Source organism: Misgurnus anguillicaudatus, chromosome 3 (assembly GCF_027580225.2).
Source record: "Misgurnus anguillicaudatus chromosome 3, ASM2758022v2, whole genome shotgun sequence".
NCBI classification, from domain to species: Eukaryota; Metazoa; Chordata; class Actinopteri; order Cypriniformes; family Cobitidae; genus Misgurnus; species Misgurnus anguillicaudatus.
The window spans coordinates 22010892-22034107 of record NC_073339.2 but is presented as its reverse complement, the minus strand read 5'-3'; positions in this window follow the sequence as shown (position 1 = coordinate 22034107).

Below are 23216 nucleotides of genomic sequence, written 5' to 3'. Positions count from 1 at the left end.
CGTGAGTTTATATAAAAAATTGCCTTAAAGGGGAATCGAACCCGGGTCGCACATGTCATAGGTCCGTGACACTAACAAGGTGCCACAGAGTCACATAATAGAAGTTGTTATTCAACCTATTTAAAGTCAATGTACTATCACAAGGGTCTTGAAAATGTATTATGAAGATTGAAAAATTACATGGTGTCGCTTTAAGAACATCTAAGTGTACTTTACTGTGCTATTTTGAGACATCATAAATATGAACTAAAACGTAGTAAACTTGAACCCATCTTTGTATGAAAGTTGAGTTCAAGTTCAATACAAGCGTTAACTAAATACATTTTTGTATTTTTGGGGGGTTGGTCTGGTTTACGAGGATATAAATAGTGTATAATGACATGTTTATTATGCTGTAAAGGTGGTTTACGGGGACACATAGAGTGTCCCCATAAACTGAAAAGCTAAAAAAAACATACTAAATGGTAGTTTTTCATAGATTAAACACTGGCAACACGTTTTTGTGACATTGGGGTTAGGAATTGGGGTAGGTTAGGGGAATAGAATATAACAGTTTGTACAGTATAAAATGCAATGCGTCTATGAAGATGTCCCCGTAAACCACATACACCAACATGTGTGTGTGTGTCAGAGGTCACGTTAACCGAAAAGTCTTTGACAGAATATTTTTAAGCAGGAAAAAGGAAAAATGTAAATGCCATTTTGACAGATTGCACTTGTCTAAATGTAATTCCTAGTCATGTCCAGTTGGTGGTGCGTTTACGTAATGCAGTCTCTAAACTTTCTCATGATACTAGCAGCCCTCCTGAAGTTAAACACATTCCAGTGTAATGTAGGAGCGCAAGATCATTCTTCAGAACAAAAGTAAAACTGCAACAAGACGTCGTCTATCTGAGTTAAAGACAAAATCTAATGACAATAGAGTCTGCATTTATCTGCCTTCATGCACTTATTACACAAGATGGTTTCAGATACACAGTGTCATGAGTTTAGTTCAATTCATGAACATGTGAACGAAAACAATAATTTTATTAAAAACTTAAAATGACAGATAATAATTGACTATGACACGAAAATAACTTTTCGAACACTAAAGAAACTAAAGAAGCAGATCATGTCAACGATAATGTTTGGACCGCGAATCTCTCGCGACACTCACCTGCACTGATGTATCGCGAGAGTTTCCAGAAAAGGGCGGGGTTCCACCTTTCCTAAAAAGTGGGAGTGGAGGAGGTTACAGCGCAGCCTCGGTCCCTGAATCAACTTCAATTGCTTGAGCACAACACCTTATCAGGTCAGTTGACCCTCTCACTAAAAATTCTATCCGTCCCCATGGTGAGTTATTTTAATGGCTGTTTTGGTTTCCATAGCGACACATCAAGCTCTTCACCATGTGCTGCCCAGTGTTGTTTTCGTCAACAATGACGACAACAAAATGATTTCGTTGACGCACCTATTTTTTACGACGCTAACGCGACGATGACTACATGATGAGACGCTTTTGAGTTTTCGTTGACAAGACGGAACGAAAATGATTATAAGTCTGACGTTCATAATGCATATAATTTCTGCCTATTTTGCGTGAAATCTGTCTGTTTTTAGCTAAAAAGTATCAGCAATGCTGCCACTTCCTATCCTTGTTTTGGGTCAACTCTCGCTGCGTTCCAACCCGCTTACTTCTATACTATATAGTAGACAAAGAGAACAAGAAGTAGTGCGTTTTGCCTACTATATAGTATGGAAGTATGCGGTTTGGGACGCAGCGATAGTCTCACTCACGCCCACCACCCGGTTACCGCCACGCACACGCACCAGATTTCAAACAACAACACACCTGCGGCTGTGGTGAGTTCGAAGGACCGGGGCGGTGACGCCAATAAACGGAAACGACGAGATGATTTATGGACATTCTTTCAGTATAATCCCTCAAAAAGAAAAACGGAATGCATATTGGGAGACGACGGTAAATGTGGCCACAAACTAGATGGGAAGAATACAACCAACCTCAAGCGGCACCTGAAGGCTCATCAAGCTAATATTTTTTAAAGGTAACTAACAAGTCATGCACATATCATATACATTCAATTTTACTCGACATTCGGCTTGTGACACATTTCATGGTAAGCTTAATGTTTTACATGTATCTACTTGTCAAACCTAAGCCCATTTCCAATACTTTTGGTGGTGTATTTAAATAACAAGGCAAAGCACTTTTTAATCTTAATTAATTTGTTAAAGAATACTTTTTTTAACTAAAATTGACTTAAACTTGACTAAAACCTTTATGCGTTTTCGTCGACTAAAACTTGACTAAAACCTTTTTGTGTTTTCGTTGACTAAAACTTGACTAAAACTATCAAGTTTATAAGGGACTAAAATGTGACTAAAACTAAAAAGCATTTTCGTCCAAAAGACTAAGACTAAAACGAAAAGGGCTGCCAAAAACAACACTGGTGCTGCCCAAAACGCATTGTTTCTTTTTCTTATTTGAAGAGATGGAAAAAAAACATAATAAAATATTATAATCATTAACTTACAAACGGTTTATGCTAGTTTGTAATGTAATTTATTTTAGTAAACATTTTTATAATATCAGCATCAGTACATACAATAAACTATCCAAATTCAACTGGTTTAAAACACTGGTAAAACTGCATCACCATTTTGTGGCCTACAAAATTGACATGATTTTCTGGTCTTAATAGTTTTTTCAGTAATATGACATATAAATTCTGGTTTCAAAGTATGACTTTAATAACTATGGCTTGCAGTCAGATCCAGCCTTACACATATGATCCAGATACTGAGTCAGTAACTGATCAACCGGAACACCAGCAGCAGCGTTTACAGCAGGACGTCTCTATCTATTAATTAATTCTTGTTTGTTTATCCGCTATTTTAATAAATTTTAAAAAATGTGACGTAATTCTTGATGTGTTTTTTCTGCATTTGCCCATTTTAAAGGTGTAAATGTCGTAAGTGCAGTAGGGTGCCAACTGAGGTGGAAAATGTTTGCTGTTGTTCATGTTGTTTACATTACATGCAAGTATGCGCCGATTGCAAACAAAACATGTGACATTTTGATTACTTACACCTGTGGTTGCGACTCCTAAACAGGGTCTTTTAAAGTTGGGACAGATCCATCAGTTGTAAACAAGTGGCAAATCCGGCGTTAAACTGAGCCTTGTTTGTAAAGCAATTCTCTATGAAATGCAAAGTTGTTGTGTGCTGTGCAGTGATACTGAGGACTTCTACTCGACGGAGCAATGCTAATGTGCGTTCTCACTCTCACTTCACATGCAGGCATGTTTTTATGGGGGGAAGGGCCCATAAAGGAATATGGGGTCAATCGGTCATAACGAATACCCCGGTTCGAAAAAAAACTTTTCCGAAAGGAAAAAGGAGGCGTGAAATTGGCCCAGAAATACTTTGATTATCATGAGTGTTACAACTCTTAAACTATATTAATAAGTCAGAATGCATGAAATAGCATTAAACGCCCCCTTTAAAGTGGCAGTGAATTAAACAATCAATTTTAACTTGATATTCTGTTATATAAGAGGTCATCATACGTAAATAAAACATCCTGCAAGCTTCAGAACTGAAATGTCCTTTTTACTGAAATATAACAGTTTTTGGCACCAAGTCAAGAAAACAGTCGATTCAGGAATTTGCTGAAATGTGACGTGAGATTAGAATTTAAACATCTCCAAACCCAAATACAACAACCACTTTTGTAGCCCCGGCCACAGCTTTGTGTGACACACGTGTGGGCCAGGGCAAAGCATGCAGTTTAATTAATTAATTAATACCTTTATTTAACCAGGAGAGGACCTCATTGAGATTAAAATCTCTTTTGCAGGAGTGTCCTGGCCAAGATGTCATACACACATATAACAGTAAAACAGTACAACACACAATAAACTAACATTAAAATACAGTGTCGGAAACATTTGCAAGTTGTTAGATCTTTCTCTAATGCATGTACAGTATAAGTGTTTTAAAATGCTGAAAGAAATCAAATGGTTCAGCCTCAATGTCATTTGTAGTGAATTCCAGTCTGAAGGTGTGGCGTAGTTAAAAGCAGTTTTGACCCAGATTAGTTCTGGCTCGAGGTACATGAAAAGACTGTGAACGCAATGAGTAGTTACCTGCAACTTTTTGCTTAAGCATACCACAGAGATAAGATGGTAAAAGACCCAAAATCACTTTGTATATCTGTAAATACCAGTGCGTTTTCCTTCTTACAGCAAGAGAAGACCCGGAAACTCTATCATGTAATGCACAATGGTGTAAAGAGAATTTACAGTTCGTAACAAATCTTAGAGCACCATGATACACAGCGTCTAAGGAGGCAAGAATATGAGAGGAAGCATGCTGATACACTACATCGCCGTAATCAAGAATTGGCAAAAAAGTCGCAGTCACAAGTGTCTTCCTAGCGCTAAATGAAAAGCAAGACTTATTTCTAAAATAAAATCCTAGCTTCTTCTTTAGTTTTTGTTTCAAATAATTAATGTGTGAATTAAATTTTAATGTATCATCAATTACACTCTTAAAATGAATGTGTTAAATTAACACATCTTGTGTCTAGTTAAGGACAACACATCTAGTGTGTTGTCCCTAACTTAACACATCTCTGTGTTATTTTTGGAATAACACACTTTGTGTTGTTCTAACACATCTTGTGTTGTCCATTTCATTTATTTAAGCTCACATTCTACACGAAATGACACACAATGTGTTAAAACAACACATAATGTGTTAATTAGTTTAACACAAAACTATGTGTTAAAATTAAAACATCCTTTCTTAGAGTGTATGATGGCCAAATATTTGTACTCTGAAACTAATGAAATTGTAAAGTTTGAAGAACCATGGAACTATCTAAAGATTTTCTAGAGTTGGAAAACCACATGAATTTTGTTTTCTCGACATTTAAAACCAACTTTAAAATAGAAAACCTTGACTGGATAATGTCGAATACTGATTGTAAATCTCTTATAGCTTCTTCTTTTGTCGGAGCGGAGCAATAGATTACAGTATCATCTGCATAAAAGTGAAACCTTGCTGTTTCAATATTAAAGTCAAGACAATTTATGTATATAGCAGTAATTCTCAAAGTGTGGTCCGCGGACCACTAGTGCTCCGCCAAACCCCCCCAGTGGTCCGCCAAAAGATTACCGAAACTAGGCAAGTGTTTTTACAAACGTCACTTATTTAAATTGATTCTTAATGCACTTGCAAAACTGTGATATCAGTTCTTGCCATTCTGTTTTAATAACGTTAAAATGGATCGGTGGCTAAACCAAAGAGGAGTCAAAAGAAGGATCAAGTGTCAACTGAAAGCAGCTAAAATCCACAGATCTATTAGTTTTGTAATGTACTAGTTTTGTTTCATGTGTAAAATCCCTGTAATTTCAGTGATTTTGGACATTAAGGGGAACATTTTTTCAGCATTTTATTGTTACAATAGTTACAACCATAGACTTCATATACCCACCACCTCAGTTTTAAACTAAGGGCTCTTTGGAATGACATTAAGTGGGACCTAGGCTGTTATAGTATGTTTAATTGCAGTTTTTTTCACATGTGCAGTTTGTTGTTCATATTAAGCTGTAACTCATTTCACATTTACTTGTTCAAAGGAAATAAAATTCATATAATAATTTCTGAACATAGCATTGAATTTTTAGGGGGCGTGTTAGAGTCGGATTCTGTTAGGTGGTCCTCAGAAAAAAATTGGAAGATAAAGTGGTCCTTGGGCTGAAAAAGTTTGAGAAACACTGGTATATAGTGAATAATAATGGCCCTAAAACAGATCCTTGTGGAACTCCCTTAACCACTTCCTTTGAGTCAGATTTGATACCTTGCACCTGCACACATTGGGTTCTTCCCTTTAAGTACAAATTAAACCATTACACTACACTATCTGAAAATCCAACACTTCTGAGTCTATCTAACAATAAGTCATGGTCCACCGTATCGAACGCTTTAGATAAGTCAATGAAAAGACAAGCACAATGTTGTTTATCATCTAAAGACCCTACAAGGTCGTTTAAAACTTTTAGGACAGCCGTAATAGTGCTATGTTTTTGCGGAATCCCGATTGGTTATTAGTCTGGAGTTTATGGGTCTGTAAATACTCTGTTAGTTGGTCAATAATAAATCTTTCCAAAAGCTTTGACAAAATACAAAGCTTCGAAATAGGTCTGTAATTATCTAATAAAGTTAAGTCGCCCCCTTTCAACAAAGGAACCACAAATGCAGACTTCCAGATCTGTGGAATTTTGTTCGTTGTTAAAGAAAGATTAAACAAATGCGTCAATGGTGGAGAAATAATTTCAGCCGCTAATTTTAAAAACACTGGTTCAATAAGATCAGGAAATTCAGAATTTACAGTAATATAATTCATAGTTTGAGACCCAGATGCAATAAAATGACTATTAAAGCAGTTAAGCATTTGGGTTTTATCTGCTATTTTGGTACCATCTTTTGTTAAACAAGGGGGAAGACCTGGAACAAATCTATTGCCAGTCAATAGCTTCACATTTTTCCAAAACTTATTAGTATTTACTGAGGCTTTGTAAAGAAAGTACTCTGCTTTTGCCTGTCTAATTGTAACTGTACATTTGTTACGAAGCTGTCAGGATTCAAGTTAGTTTGTCTGGCCTTACCCCATGCAGCATCTCTCTCATTAATAAGGTCAGATAATGCGGTTGTAAACCATGGATTATCCCGGCATTTAACTCTGTATTTTTTTTTAAAGGTGCATACTTGTTAATGATCAAAGTGAAATTATCATAGAAATATTTCCAAGCACTTTCAGTATCAAAAATTGACGTAATTGTTTCCCAGTCTACTTGGGCAAGGTCGTCTAGGAAACCCTGTTTATTGAAATGTTTCATAGAGCGCTTTGTGATAATTCGTGGTTTCTGCTTAGATAGTTTGGTATCTCTAGCTACCGCAACAACGCAATGATCGCTAATATCATTTGCAAACACGGAAGCTGAAGAATATTTATGAGGGACATTTGTAAGGACAAGATCCAATAAAGTGGATTTTTCAGGGAATTTCAAATTAGGTCTGGTGGATGAATCTACCAGTTGAAAAAGATTATAAGTGTCACAAAACGCTTTAAAACCCTCAGATACCTGGTGCATCCAATTCAAATTAAAATCACCCATTAATAATATTTCTCTATAATTCAAGGATACCAGTGAATGCGTCAAAGAGGATAAAGCATCACTAGAACCTGATATAGGTCTGTAACAACCCACTATAGTGAGTTGACATGTCGTTGAAACAGACAGGTTAAGAGCTAAAAGTTCATGCTGATTAACTAATGATTCAGAGAGTAGCATGGTTGTCTCATAATGATCTTTAACGTAGATTGCAACTCCCCCGCCCCTTTTTGATCTATCAGCTCTGAAAACATTATAACCAATAATACCGATCTCTTTATCTAAAATAGTTTTATTAAGCCAGGATTCAGATAAAACTATAACATCTGCATTTGTGTTTATCGCCCAGATTTTAACCATATCCAGCTTAGGTAGCAAACTACGGATGTTGATATGAATAAAAACCCAATCCAATCCTGACCTTGATTTTAGTTCACTTGGAGTGATAAAAGTTGAGGCCGATGTATTATAAGGCCCTGGATTTGGCAATACATTCCCAGACATTAGTAACATAAGGACTATTATTAATCTCTTTCGTCTAACAGTTTTGTGTACTACATAGTTTATTTTAGTGGGCCCCACACGGGAAGAGTAATTATTACAGTAGTTCTCTTCTTTAGTTAGAGCACACTTAATGAAGTCTGCATATGTAAAGGACAAAGGAAAAAACGTAGATTGGTTTTGTTTAGAGAGAGCAATGACTGTAAACAGACCACTACAACAACTTAACAACTTTCGCAGTGTCTCAACAATCAGTAAACATGTCTTTAAAGATTACCAAATGGAATCAAAATGACTTTTAAATACATTTTTCTTGAGAGACTTTTATTTTGATCTGTTATGAGTACCTATGAAAACGGAGTGTTCGGTTGTGGAAGAACCGTCTGGAAAGAACACAGACGCTGGATAACCTTAACAACTTTCGTTGTTTTAATATACTAAAAACATTAAACGATTAATAAAGGTGCAACACTTAACAATACGAATATACAAAGTTAGTGATAAGGAAGGACCTACCAGCCACAATTTAGATTCTGATGCCCGCTTACTGTGTTGTATATGGTAATTTAGGCAAGTTGCGTTTGAAAGGTCCAGCACTCAACAAAGCTTTTTTATCATACCACTGTGGTACGTAACCAGTGTTGGGGAAAGTTACTTTTAAAAGTAATGCATTACAATATTAAGTTACTCCCAAAAAAAGTAACTAATTGCATTACTTAGTTACTTTTCATGGAAAGTAATGCTTACGTTACTTTTAGTTACTTTTGCGTTCCTTTTTCTTGGCTAAAGCTTGATCTCTTTCAGGTCTTGCAGGTGTTTTTATGACTGAAAAGTTCTGCATTCATGCATATTTCATCACAAAAATGTTTAGCTCTGGCCTGCCATCTCAGTTTCTGACTCAACCTGTTTCCACAAAGGCACAGAGAGTGCGTACGTTTAGTTTAATTCAGTACATATTTTTTAATCAAATAAATTAAACTAAAAAAGTAACTTGAGTTTTTTGAAAAAGTAACTCAAATATTAATGTGTACATTTAAAAAGTAATGCGTTACTTTACTCGTTACTTCAGAAAAGTAATATTATTACGTAACTCAAGTTACTTGTAATGCGTTACCCCCAACACTGTACGTAACATTACATGTATGTAAGAGCAACCTCACAAGCACAATAGAAATATACAAAGTTAGAGATAAAGACTTACCAGCCGCAGTTTAGATTCTGATGCGCGCTTATTGTATTGTATACAGTAATTTAGTAACGTCGAGTCATTTACGTGTATCATCTTTATCACCCAGAATCTTTTGTGGCTCAAACATATATGTGTTTGACTGCTATTTTTACACATTAATGTTTTTAAAACATTTCCCCATATGTATTGACAGGGAATGAAGCTGTCCAATCATAGCAGTGGGAGTTTACGACCAGGTCTTCAATGCGGCCCATCCCTTCAAACGAACCATTTCTCCAGAGAGCCACTAATCCATGTTACAAAATAGCCTATTACTTTTTGCTTTTGATGTTTTTGAATGCAAAAAACGTGCACACATCATAAGTAGACCTCAGACAACAGTATAAAACAATAAAATTGACAGATTCATTGCCCCTTTAATGATTACCCTGATCATTCTGTTCATTTTTGATAATAAACCCACATTATACTCATATTTATTTAATGCTTTAGTTGACTTGAACAGTAAAATGTTCAGCATTTTATCTAAGCAGTAATGATACATCATCACATGATACATGGCTATTAACAGTCCTGCATTACTACAGTAATTTTGAGTTTGTTTGTGCCCCCACAAAATGTTCTAGCACCAGCCACCACTGGTGCTTTACTAAATCCACAAACATCTGTGTGAACAAAATCTATTCAATGAATGACATTATTATCTGTTGAAAAATAATGTATCAAGCTTTTATATGAGTGCAATATATCTTGCTTAGTGCAAAAACAGCAATATCTGTCAGCTCCATTCTAATAAAACACCCACTCTTCAAAAAAACACATAGACTGTTAGCACCTCATCTTTCCTCCCTGTTTCTCTCTCTCTTTCTTTCTCTCTGCCATGAGAAGTTATTAATGCTGAGGGTTCATTACAGCTGTTCAAACATGGGGTCGCCAAATGACCCGTGGTTTAGGAAAACACTGTGATTTACTCGGCAGTGTGTGCTAAAATAATCTAAAGGGGAGCGTAATAACATTTGTCATTACTCACAAGACGCCACAGCTCACTAGAGAGGAGAGGAAGGGAAAGCAAGAGAGGGAGAGAGTGAGTTGTAGCAACTGTGCTGAGGGCTCTTAAGGGGTGTGGAGGGCAGTAAGAACAGGCTTAAAGGCGATGACCCAAAATCCCATTACAGAAGAGGCACACAGAGCAGGATGTGATTGAACTCAGAAGGGTGTTTCTCCAAATCCTGTTGCCTTCATCTCTCGAGGAGGTCTGAGCTTTCCACAGAGATCATGGCAGCACATTACCTGTTTAAAGGCCAAAGGCACAACTTGCATCTCCCTGTCCCATCCCAGTTTCAAAGCAATTAACATGGAACTATGCATGGTTCCATAGGGCTTTGGTGCCCAAATAAACCCTTTCTCTTAGGAGGGACACATGGGTATGTGTCACACTTGGAAGCCTCTCTGGCATTACCAATCTCTTCCAGGGAGTGTGAAAGCAAGAAACAACTAAAGGAGTGAGGAAAAAGCCTTACTGAGAGAAGGAAATAATCGGGAGCTATGCTGTCTTGCCTTAACGGCATTGCACCATGTTTATGTTTCTGTTCAATTTTCCAGGCTTTAAATGAAGGAGGTTAAAAAGAAGCCGTCAATTACGCGGTTGTTTCTTTGTTGTTATTGTTTTCACTGCGCAGCGCTGTGTCGATGGCGATCCACCCTTGGGATAATACACATGCCGTCACAAGAAGCACTCCAAATGTGGGGAATGAGGCCCTTGAGGTTAAATTATGCTGTCCACAAGTTGATAAATTCAACTTCATTTTCTTCCACAAACAAAACCCTCGATGCACATATCATCAAGACCTCTCTAACACAAACAAATGCTATCATCAGCTGTGCATGTTTTGGGTTACCTAATACTCACTGTAAAAATAAAATGGCTCTCCTGAAAGAGTAGTTGGGTGGTTTGACTTTTATTTATGTGTGCTGTGATTTAGTATAATGTGTTTAGTGTAATGTTTGTGCATAAGGTGTAAGTTCCACTTTTGAAAGTTCAGAAGCAATGTTTCTTCATTTTAGATTTAGTTGAATGTTTTATGTATAGTGTATTGCTGTATAGTTTTATAAAGAACTTTTAACATCCAAAGAACCTTTCTGTTGCACAAAACATATTTTGTGAAAGACTATGAAAAGTAAGAATTGGTTCTTTTGACTAAAAGGTTATTTGGGAATAAGAAATTATTCTGTGAACACAACCCATATAATCAGAGGCATCATGCCCATTCAAACTAAGGGGGCACTTGCCCCCTCGTTTTTTTTGAGACAAATGGATTTTGCATGCAACCTCAAAATCAAAGAAGCATCCATTAATCTGTTATTTGACTTTTAATCAGTTTTATATGCACAATATTATCAATTCTGTGCTGCATCCTTGACACTTTTCAGAGATTTACGCCATTTTGATAGTGTTTTGATCATGTTACATTACATTACATTATTCTGTAGACAGCGCAGTCGCAGACGTCATCAGCAGCTGAGTCCGCTCACAAGCTTTGCTGTTGCTGCTGCATTTTGCTATCTGAGGAATTAAAACATGTAAGAAACGCTCCTAACATTTCAAAACCCCAGTATGGTAATGTGCAGTTAACCTCCTCTATGTAGAAAATGTATGGTTTAAAATGTGACATTCTCAACGTTATATTAGTAGATTTCTAGATTCTCTGTACAACGCCAGAGTTCATGGGGGCGCGGAATCAAATATGCTCACATGAGGTCAAATTTGATGCAATAATGTGTTTCTCTAATAATTGTATCTACAATTTTTTAAAATCATTATTCAACATTAAAGTCAATCACATGGCTAAAGCTTATGTCATTTTCATTGTCTATATCAGTAATTCTCAAAGTGTGGTCCGCCAAACCCCCCCAGTGGTCCGCCAAAAGATGACCGAAACTAGGCAAGTGTTTATACAATCGTCACTTATTTAAATTGATTTTTAATGCACTTGCAAAACTGTGATATCAGTTCTTGCCATTCTGTTTTAATAACGTTAAAATGGATCGGTGGCTAAACCAAAGAGGAGTCAAAAGAAGGATCAAGTGTCAACTGAAAGCAGCTAAAATCCACAGATCTATTAGTTTTGTAATGTACTAGTTTTGTTTCATGTGTAAAATCCCTGTAATTTCAGTGATTTTGGACATTAAGGGGAACATTTTTTTCAGCATTTTATTGTTACAATAGTTACAACCATAGACTTCATATACCCACCACCTCAGTTTTAAACTAAGGGCTCTTTGGAATGACATTAAGTGGGACCTAGGCTGTTATAGTATGTTTAATTGCAGTTTTTTTCACATGTGCAGTTTGTTGTTCATATTAAGCTGTAACTCATTTCACATTTACTTGTTCAAATGAAATAAAATTCATATAATAATTTCTGAACATAGCATTGAATTTTTAGGGGGCGTGTTAGAGTCGGATTCTGTTAGGTGGTCCTCAGAAAAAAATTGGAAGATAAACTGGTCCTTGGGCTGAAAAAGTTTGAGAAACACTGGTCTATATACTTTATGGATTTAAAATTACATTAATATTATAGGATAATGTAGTTGTTGTGCAAAATGCATTAATGGCACAATCAAACAAGTCATTTATTAAAACTTAAATAAATAAAACATGCCGTTTCAGATGTAAATATGATATCAATATGTCATTATTCCGATTGAATAGTATTTGATATGAAAGTTAGACAACACTTTTATTTTGGGGGTTCCCTTTCAATACGGTTCACTTCGCATTGCATCAGTTTGCTGACGCTATTTGGAAACTCCTGTTTACTCCGTGATTGAAGCCATTGGTCTGTAAAAATTACAGACAAATGGTGTTCGAACCCGTGATGGGGCGGGGCTTATGCGCTATATAACGCGGGTTAGAACGCCATTTCGCTTATCTCATTTCTCCTTTAGCGCGATTCTCTCCCTGCTCCTAGAGAAGCCCTACTTTGCCATAGAATCAAGCCCCGCAGCGAATTCCACGCCTTGCGTCTTCCCCTGCCTGCTTTCCAGCAGATAAAAGAAAGAGCGAATTTCCAGAGCGAATTTCCTCTAAAAGAGCATTTCCTAAGCGCATTGTAAAATGTCCTTCAGCATTGTGGCTCGTGCCGAGCCCCTTTGCCCATGGATGATCGTCATTCTGAGTGCGTCTCTTATCTGGGTCCTGCTCAAGCCGAGTCCGCGCTCGATGGAGTCCCACTGCAAACTCCTTCCCCTCGCCCCCTTTAAAATGTCTTCCTGTGCTCTCCCGCCCAAAAAGCAGCGGAGACGTGAGCTGGAAAGGCCGCTTGAGACCGAGTACACGCCGGCTCATCCCCCGCGTGCTCGGTCTCCTCACCCCCAGCCTGTCACTTTCGTCCAGGAAGACCAGCGCCCAATGCCGAGCACCAGCGGCATGGTCAGCTTTGTTGTCGAGGATGCTCTCGATTTGTCGTCCTCGGAGGAACTGGAGGACTGGGTGGCTTCGGATGAGGACGCTGCTGCTGCAGATGAGCCCAGTGAGACATGCCCCTAGCCTGACTCCGAGCTCATGCGGATCCTCACCAAGGCTACAGCGGAGCTCAGTCTTCAATGGTCGCTGCCGTCAGAGCCAGAGAACAGCCGCTTGGATGAGTGGTTTCTCCAGCTGGGACGCCGTCATACAGCTCATCACGGGCAACCGCCGTTTTTCCCGGAGGTCCACCAGGAGCTCACAAAGCTCCGTCTCCCAAATCCGGTCGGTGGTGGACGGCGCGGACGATCGCTGCTACACCAAGCTGCTGTTGCTCGAGGAATCAGTTGCGGCTCACCTCTGCCCTTCGTCAGCCAGCGGCTGGTGCACTAAATCCAACCACCCTTCTAAGCCCTGCCATATGACTTCCTCTCTGGGTGCTAAGTCATACTCCGCTGACGGTCATGCAGCATCGGCTCTCCACACGATGGCCGTTCTGCAAGTATATCAAGCTAAGCTCCTTCGAGATATGGATAAGTTTTGCCCCGATCCAGCAATCATCAAAGACCTTTGCAGCTCTACAGACCTGGCCCTTCGCGCCACCAAGACCGCCACCCTATGGCTAGCCTGGTCGTCCTGTAGAGGCACCTGTGGCTCTACAGGACATCAAGGAAGTGAGTGAAATCTGGAGCTACAAAAATGTATGGTATGTGGAAAATAATGTTTTTTAACCATAAACCATGCAAACACATTGTATCATACCAAACACACAAAATAATGTTTTTTAGCAATGAAATTGGTGCTCTTTAAATATAATTCAGACAGGCTTCTGTAAATCTTGATAATTAAGGGGCATGAAGTGGCAGCTCACCAAAGTACACCCCTGCGTTTTGGGGCCCCTTGGTAGCTCGGGGCCCAAGGCAATTGGGCTGACCTTTGCCTAGTGGGTAAGTCTGCCCCTGAGTGCCCCTGATGCCACTATAATGATATGTGGAACACTCATCAGTCTCAGCTACATATCAACCACCTCGAGTTGATGGTGGTGACTAGCACATCAATATCTCCATACAAAAATCCAGCACCATCATGTTTTGGTTCGGTCAGACAACATGACGATGGTTTAATTTATAAATCACCAAGAAGAGCTGGGTTCTCGTCCCCTTTATACCTCCATTTATGGGCTCAGCAGAATGTATGCTCTATTAAAGCGATTCACGTCCCAGGCACAGCCAACACAGGTGCAGACATGCTCTCTCGCATGTCATCCGTCTTTGGTCGAAAAGAAAATTGGCCTGTTCACCTTGGAGGAGAATGCACACTGCCCACAGTATTTTACCGATATATAGGGCATAGTCCCCGCTCAATTCGGCGGGCTCAAACACCATTGGCCTGTGATTTTCACAGACATTAATCAAATGAATTCAACCATAGAGTGAACAGGATTTCCCCATAGCATCAGCTACTGATGCAGTTCTCGTTCCCGTTTTCTCATGGAACCAGGGTTATGTGAGTAATCTTATCTATCTCATGTTTAAAGTAGTTATATTATACAGAAACATTTTTGACAACATAAGTGCAAGAATCAGTTATATATTTTCATAAAAGTCATAACAAAGTACATTTACAGTGGTATGAAAAAATGTTGGCCCCCTTCCTGATTTGGAATTTTTTTGCATGTTTGTCACAATTTAATGCTTCAGATCATAAAAAACGAGGTCAAATATTAATTAAAAATAACACTAATAATCACAACCTGCAGTTGTTAAATGAAGGTTTTTATTATGAAGGAAAAACAAAATCCATCCCACATGGCCTTGTGTGAAAAAGTGCTTGCCCCCTAAACCTAATAACTGGTTGGGCCTCCCTTAGCAGCAACAACTGCAATCAAGCATTTGCGATAACTTGGAATGAGTCTGTTACAGTGCTGTGGAGAAATTTTGGGCCACTCCTCTTTGCAGAATTGTTGTGATTCAGCCACATTTGAGGGTTTTTGAGCATGAACTGTCTTTTTAAGGTTATGGAATAGCATCTCAATAGGATTGAGGTCAGGAATTTGACTAGGCCACCAGTGGCGTGTTTACCCACCACGCAAACCACGGAATTGCATGGGGCCCCCGGGCTTGGGGGGCCCCCTACTAGTCACAAGGTGTGCGAAAGTATGTTATGTTTATTCAGACCCAAATCTAAGGTACAGATAAAGCACGCCCAAGCGAGAGATGTGTGAGTATGTACGCAGAAAAATACAACTTACAATGTTGTTTGCTGGTGTTTGTTCAGTTTGTTAGATCAGTCTGAATCATATATCATATATACTGAATATTATTGTTGTGCAATTCAAATAAAAAACCTTGGGCAATGCTGGGGCATAGGGGGCCCCGGTTCTTGGACTTTGCTTAGGGCCACCAAAATGGTAAACACGCCACTGTAGGCCACTAGAACTGCTGCACATCAGTCCTCCCCAACAACTACATTCATACATACATCTATTACACATAACACACTTTACCTTAAATAAATAAATAATTAAAACTAAATATATAAAAAAGGCGCATTCTAATAATAATAAATTTCTTATAAAAAAGAGTACATTCCGAATTGAGTACATTTAAATATTGCTAATTCAACACCTGAATTACCTTAAAAAACATACCACTACTATTCACTACCATATCATCACCCTTGCTCATTAACACTCTGGGGTCGGCTGCGGCGCGGGCGCCGCCAACTCTTTATTTTTCAATCACTCCGTAAAGAGACTAAGATAACTCTGCTGATTTTGGACATACAGAAATTATTTATACATCATTTAAAACGTTAACGTATCTAGTTTTTTTTCTGTCCACTCCCAATAAAAACAGAATGTTGTGCTTTTCGCAAAATTAAGAAAATAAACATGATGCGCGTTTTGTTCTCTCTCCCTCAGTGAAGCCATTTCAGAAACGCGTCAGAAAATTAACTGTAACTTCACGAATACATGTCATATAAACAAAAGATAAATGTCTACATAATGCTTGGAATGTCAGCTTTTAAATGATGTAAGTGAGATCGAAAACATATATTGTCATTCGGTGTAAACTGTATGAGAAGTAGGAGAGGGACCGTCTTTCTAATGTTACCCGATTATCTGTAATGAGAAGAGATCGCCACGCCCCCGCGCCATTGAAGTGAATGAGCAGAGACATCCATATGCATAACTTGTGCCTCCTGCAGTCAATGTTTACGCAATCCAGTCCACAACCCAGTCTCTCCATTCCTTGTTGTTTCATCCGATTGCACCAAAACATGACATCTAATTCCTTATTTACTTGCGTATGTGTGTCAGTATCTCCAGACGCGAGTGTTTTCATTGTTCTTCCGTCAAACATTTAACGTGAGGGGAACACACATAAACAAACACGCGAGTCAGGAAACTCGACGCGGTTTTTGGTATTCTTATAAAATACGCGATTGAAAACAGTACAGTCCTTATTTACTTGCGTATGTGTGTCACTATCTCCAGAGGCGAGTGTTTTCTTTGTCTTCCGTCAAAGAGTTCACGCGATGGTAAAGGATTTCACAAACAGGCTAGTCTGGAAATCGACGCGGTTTTTGGTATTCTTATAAAATACGCGACTGCAAACAGTACAATCCTTATTTAGTTGCGTCTAAGCATATATCTCCGCACAGCACGTTTATTAAACACAGGATCACTCGCATGTGCACACATAAGTTAATAGGCTTGTTCGACTTGGTGCGGCGCCGCAGGATCCGGCGGCCGAGTGACGTCAGAGTTTCGCGAGAGCGCTTTAAAAGCAAACTCTTCCATATGATTTCGCGCATCACTCTCGCGGTTTTTTTACTTCACCCGGCTGTCTATTTTTGCGGCGCCGAATGAAGTCGAACAAGCCGACTGCTTTCATGAGCAACACGTGAGGTAATGGCGGCGGCTGTAAACAAACATTGAGCAAGTTTATCGTGCAAGTTTATCATGCTTGTCCCTTGTTGTGTTTCTACTATAATGATATAATGATTACAAAAACACAACTAAGAGTCCAAACAACGATAGGCAGTTGTTCTTTTGAGCTTTTTGCTGCACACAAACCCTGTGTTCACTTTGATTAGGCTACTATGGTTTTTAAAAGGTAACTTATAGCCTACATGTGAAATTAATGTAATATATATATATATATATATATATATATATATATATTGTGGGTGTATTTACATTTAAATTGAAAAGTAAACCATCATGGTTTTACTACAGAGAAAGTTACATTCCTGTTGAACATCCCCACAAGGCTCATGTGGCTCATTATGCATACCCTTTTGTCTCTCAGCTGTCAATCACTGATTATTCAGGAGCTTTCCCCGCCTCCACGCATACAGCCTTTCCCAAGCAAAAGTGTCTTAGAAATTCTAAATCAATATCTTGCTTTATGTGAACGAGTAGGCCGAATGATTTTCACATCATTTTGAAGAAAAAACTCTAGACTACTAGATCCTGTTTTGAAAAGTCTTGGGAAAACATGTTTAGAATTAGTTTTGTGGACTTATATCAGTGACTTAAAATTTTTGCTTTTTCAAAAACCACGCATAAACATTTTTCTCTCAAAAATACAAACATGTACATACATGTTGATTATATGATATTGTAGCCCAGTTTGTGCTGAACGCAGTGTTATGAGACTTTTGCCATTAATATGTTTTTAAGCAACTGAAAAAAGCACAAATGTCAGTGCATGTCAAAACTTCCCCAGGGCCCTAAAAACCCCTTAGACCCCAGAGGGTTAAGCAGTTTTATCGACTGTGGGACGAAAGAATGTTTATAGCGATTATACTTACATAATGGGACCCTGTATCGCCTTCCAGAGTTCATCAACACATACTCTGAATACAAAACATGTGAGGGGTCCAGTACAATCTTTTCTTCAGCCATTCAGAGGTGGACTTGCTTGTGTGTTTTAAAATCACTGTTATGCTGCAGAACCCAAATTTGCTTCAGCTTGAGGTCACAAACAGATGATCAGACATTGTGATTTTTGGTAAACAGCAGAATTTCTTTCAGAATTTCTTCTAGGTACTAAAGCAGCAAAACAGCGCCAGACCATCACACTACCACCACCATATTTTAAAGTTGTTATGATGTTCATGAACACTTACCTTAACTGAGGCAAGTGAGGTCTGCAGTTCTTTGGATGTTGTTGTGGGATCTTTTTTGACCTTTTGATGAGTCATTGCTGTGATCTTGGGGTAATTTTGGTCGACCGGCGACTCCTGGGCAGGTTCACCACTGTTCTATGTTTTTGCCATTTGTAGAAAAGGGCTCTCACTGTGGTTTGCTGAAGTCCAAAAGCTTTAGAAATTAGATTTATTACCTTTTCCAGACTAATAGATCTTAATTACTTTCTCATTTTTCCTGAATTTTTTTGGATCTCAACATAATGCGTGTAGCTTTGGAGGATCTTTTGTTCTACTTCACTTTGTCAGGCAAGTATTAATTAAGTGATTTCTTGTTTGCATACAGGTGTGGCAGAATTCAGACCTGGGAGTGGCTAGAGAAACTGAATCAAGTGTGATAAACGTCTCGGGTTACATATGTAACCCCTGTTCCCTGAGAAGGGAATGAGATGCTGCGTCGCCGTAGTGAAGCTTGGGAACGCCTCCAGCCATGAGTGCTTCTGAATGTGTATATCATATTCAACCAATGGTGGGGCGTGACATCACCAGCAAGGTGACACGGGAGCCAAAGAGTATAAAATGAGACCTGAAAAACACCCTTGTTATCTAATAATGCCGAAGATGGCGTGACGAGGACGCAGGAAGTATGGAAAGGTAGACGCAGCTCACACTGGACAGAGTAAATTAAACTTCCTTTGATTCATATCCTTAAAGTGTGGAGGGCAGAATACAGGGCTTGTTATGTTGTTAAGAAATTAGGAACGTGACCCAGCCTATGGTATAAAAAAGCCTTAACCAAGCCTGGACCATGCTCGAGACAGGTTGGCGAAACTGAGAGAGCCTCTAAATCTCCTACCCTCTTAATAGCTAGGAGAAATATAGTTCCCTTTCGAGGGAACTTCGATGCTGCGTCAGAGCGGACGCTATGGGGTAACGCCTACAGCGTGAATGTGTCTGAGTATGTATATCAAATTCGACCAATGGTTGGGCGTGACGTCATAGACGGAAGCCAGAGAGCATAAATACGGCATAAAGGAATGCCCACTTTATCTTTATCGCCTCAGCGGCTATCTACAGATGTGGCCGTATCTACAGATGTGGCCTTTAAAAATGCGCGTCTCTGAGACCAGAATGCCGCGAGCACTTCCGAAATTCTGCGAGATCCCGCAGAAGGGGGGTTCGGTGGGGGACGCAGGAAATACAAAAACCTGTAGATGGCAGTCGTGTTTCATGTAGGCCATACTGACGACAATTTGTGTGCTTGACTTCATGCTGAGTGTATACTGTATGATATTGAAGTAACATGACACGGAATTTCTGTGTTTAGGCGATACTCTTTGATGTCATACAAATGCACGCTTTTTTGGCAAACATTTCGTTGGCGAAGTTGTCTTTGCCTGTTACATAAACAGTCACATATTCTTCATAAAAATCCGACCCAAACGCGCATCATTTGTCTTATTTTTTTCCGTGTGCTTACAGTACAAGAGACGTGATGTATGATAACTGAGTCTTATAACAAAATAACTTGCGAAGACCTTTGAAGAGACCGAGCGCATTTACGCAATATCATTAACTAGTTTATCTAATTTTACATTTAGTTCATTTTTGCATCTGAACGTTTTAATAGCTTAACATGGTTGTGTTGCGCTTTTCTGCATTACCGAACAGTAGGAATATAAGTAGAAATATAAGAAAATATAAGGTAAGCGTGTTGTGTGTATTTCCTTATTATAAGCTTTTGGGAAATTGCACCAAAACTAAACGTGCATAAAAACATAAACAAGTCATTTAAATAAGCGAAAAATCTTTTTTTATGAGCTCAAAATTTTGAATATAATGTGCTATTGCAAAAAATTGCCCATCTCTAATGAGAATATTCATCTTTAAAGTTGAAGAAACAAAAAAGTAATGTACTGATAAGCATTCGTCAAATATATATATATATTTGTCAAATATATATATATATATTAGGGATGTGCCCGAAGCCGAATGCGTTATTCGGAAGGGCACGGATAATGGCTTTAAAACGAATAACGAATTCATCCGAATAGCAGAAAAAATATTCGGCCAGACATAATCAAGTGTTTACAGCTAAATTATAAAGCCCTTAAAGCACGCATAATATGTGTGTTAAGTGAATGAGTGTAATCTATAAAATTACATGAATGAATGACATTTTCTGCGCGTCCCTTATTTAGAAACTCGAGATGTTTTGGAATTCGTTTTTAAAACGCTCCTAATATCAAGCTTCTTTTAATCCAACTGTAAAAAATTACCATTTTAGTTTTTTTGTTTTATTTAATTACACAAGACCAGAAAACCTTGATAAAATGCTGCACTCTGATAATAAAATATTCGTTAATAACTCCGTGTCTCCGTGACTTCAGTCACAGATGATCTTTTAATTACTTCAAGTTAAAGCCAGCTTCATTGTCAATCTAGGTGAATATAAAATAAACAAGTAACTAGATAAAAATATGAAAATGTAACATTTTAAAAGCAAAATGTATACTGAAGATTATTATGACATGAATTGCAATTAACATAAAAAAGTTAGTAAATAACAGCTGAAACATTTGAATTACATCTTTCTAATTACCTTGTTTAAAATAATTTTGCTTGTTTTGAACTAAGTCAAAACTGACTTTTAAATAATAGAGCATACTGTTATTTGAAATTATAAACGAATATCTGATTATTTATTAATTTAGATGAAGATTAATGAGAAAGTTTTTTTTTAAACAGTTCGTTCTGTTCGCGCAAACGCTGTAGGCTATGGACATATTTAATAATGAGCTTAACAAGTTTTTTGTAATGCTTAATATGCTTTCGTAAATTCTTGCCAAAACAGATGTTTTTTTACTCAGTGCAGGTACTTGCGTGTCTGTGCGTTGCGTTTCGGATCTGTCAGTCAGCGCGAGTCTTGTTGATCTTAATAACTTTTTAACATAAATCAGTCCCGAACTTTATCTCTCTTAATAACTTTTTAAACATCAAGCAAGTCCTGCATTTTATTTTCAAATTCCTGCATGTTTTTAAACCGAAACCAAGATGTCAGACATGACATGCATCTTAGTATTAATCATTTCACTCTCAGAAAACGTATTAGATGTTTAATTAATAGAGTATTTGAAAACATCCCACTCATTTAGACAGAATGGGTCATATATGTAATGTGCTGAAAGACACAATAAACGCTTAAAGCGCTCTCAAGTTCAACGCACATAGGCACAAGCTGTATGAGGGTTTGAAAATTAGTAGTTTGTTTTCCATGCCTATTATTAATGAGAATCAAGTTATTTGTATTTTTGATAAAAAATGTGTAATATTATTTTTAATAAATATTTACACTTATTTAAGTTATAATTATAATAAAAGCAAAAATTCATTTAAAATTGTAAAACATATTTAATGCTAACTTTACTTACAAATTCAGAAAATATTTTTTACAGTGTATAAATAAAACGACATGAAGGAATTTCATTCCAAAATGTAATGCGTCTAGTAGCAGCTACCAGTGACACAGAAAGTCAAGAAATTAAAAACCACCCACCCCCAGGTCTGCCAATTCTTTGCCAACCCCCAATTCTAATCGCCTCTCAGCGAGCGAATCAAAAGAAAACCGTTTTTTCAAGTTTTGACCAGCGTGTGGCGTTTTAATTCCCAACCTTGCAGTTCCTTTGTTTAAACGCAAATCTAGGCCTACTACGCTGTAAGTTATTTTAAATGAATTTTTATAACTAAAATTAAGTGGATATCGGGTAACTTAATTTGACATATGTCAGTTCACACGCCAAACCAAGCTATTTTTTACGCTGAGAAGTAAAATAGAAGTTTTCCTGCTATACAATTAATAAAGGAGGTGCTGGTATACACAGAGAATTCCTGTCGAGTTTAGCAGTACGGTTTTTAGGTGTGGTCAACTTTACGCAGCGCCGCAAGAGCAGACAAGCAGATGACATCAGAGTACCGCGAGAAATAAGGAGGAGGAGGTTGGTTTCAATCGCTCTCGCGGTACTCTGATGTCATCCACTCATGTTTGAGTCTGTATCAGATAAAAATACAGATTTTGAGGAACAAGTTATTAGGTGTGTTCGACATCGGCTGTGGCTGAATGTAACCGATTGGCGAGATTAGCCGCGTGCAGGCGGGGAGGGGCTGAAAACGGAGACGTGAAGTCGGACGCGCTGTGGTTCCCGTAGCTTGCTGCATTTACGTCAGGCATGGCTGATCACGTGCCGTTTGCTTGCTTAATCGCATTAAACATGATTTGTAAGATGTAAACTACATAAAAAGTGAATTATACTGTTTTGAATGTCCGTGTATGAGCATGAGTGGAACTGAAGAGGCTTACAGCAGTGTTTTACAAGAATAAAGAGTTCAACATAAGCATATATTATTTAAATACCAATGTAGTGGGGTCTACGTTTTTTATCCATTTTATTTTGATGAAGATGACACAATATAACATCGCGACTTCATGAAAATAGCTTTAACTGTTATAAAAATACAGATTTGTGAGCATTTGTGGAACTGAGGGCGTGAAAATAAACACGAAATACACGTGATTGTTGTCATGTGGTGAATCCGACCAATCGTGAAACAGCTGTGTCGTCATTACAGCCCGTGCAGCTCCTCTTCGCGAACTGCGCTGGCTTACTCAGGCGGCTGATCTCGAACCGCTCTCGCGGTACTTAAAAACCATATGACACAATCA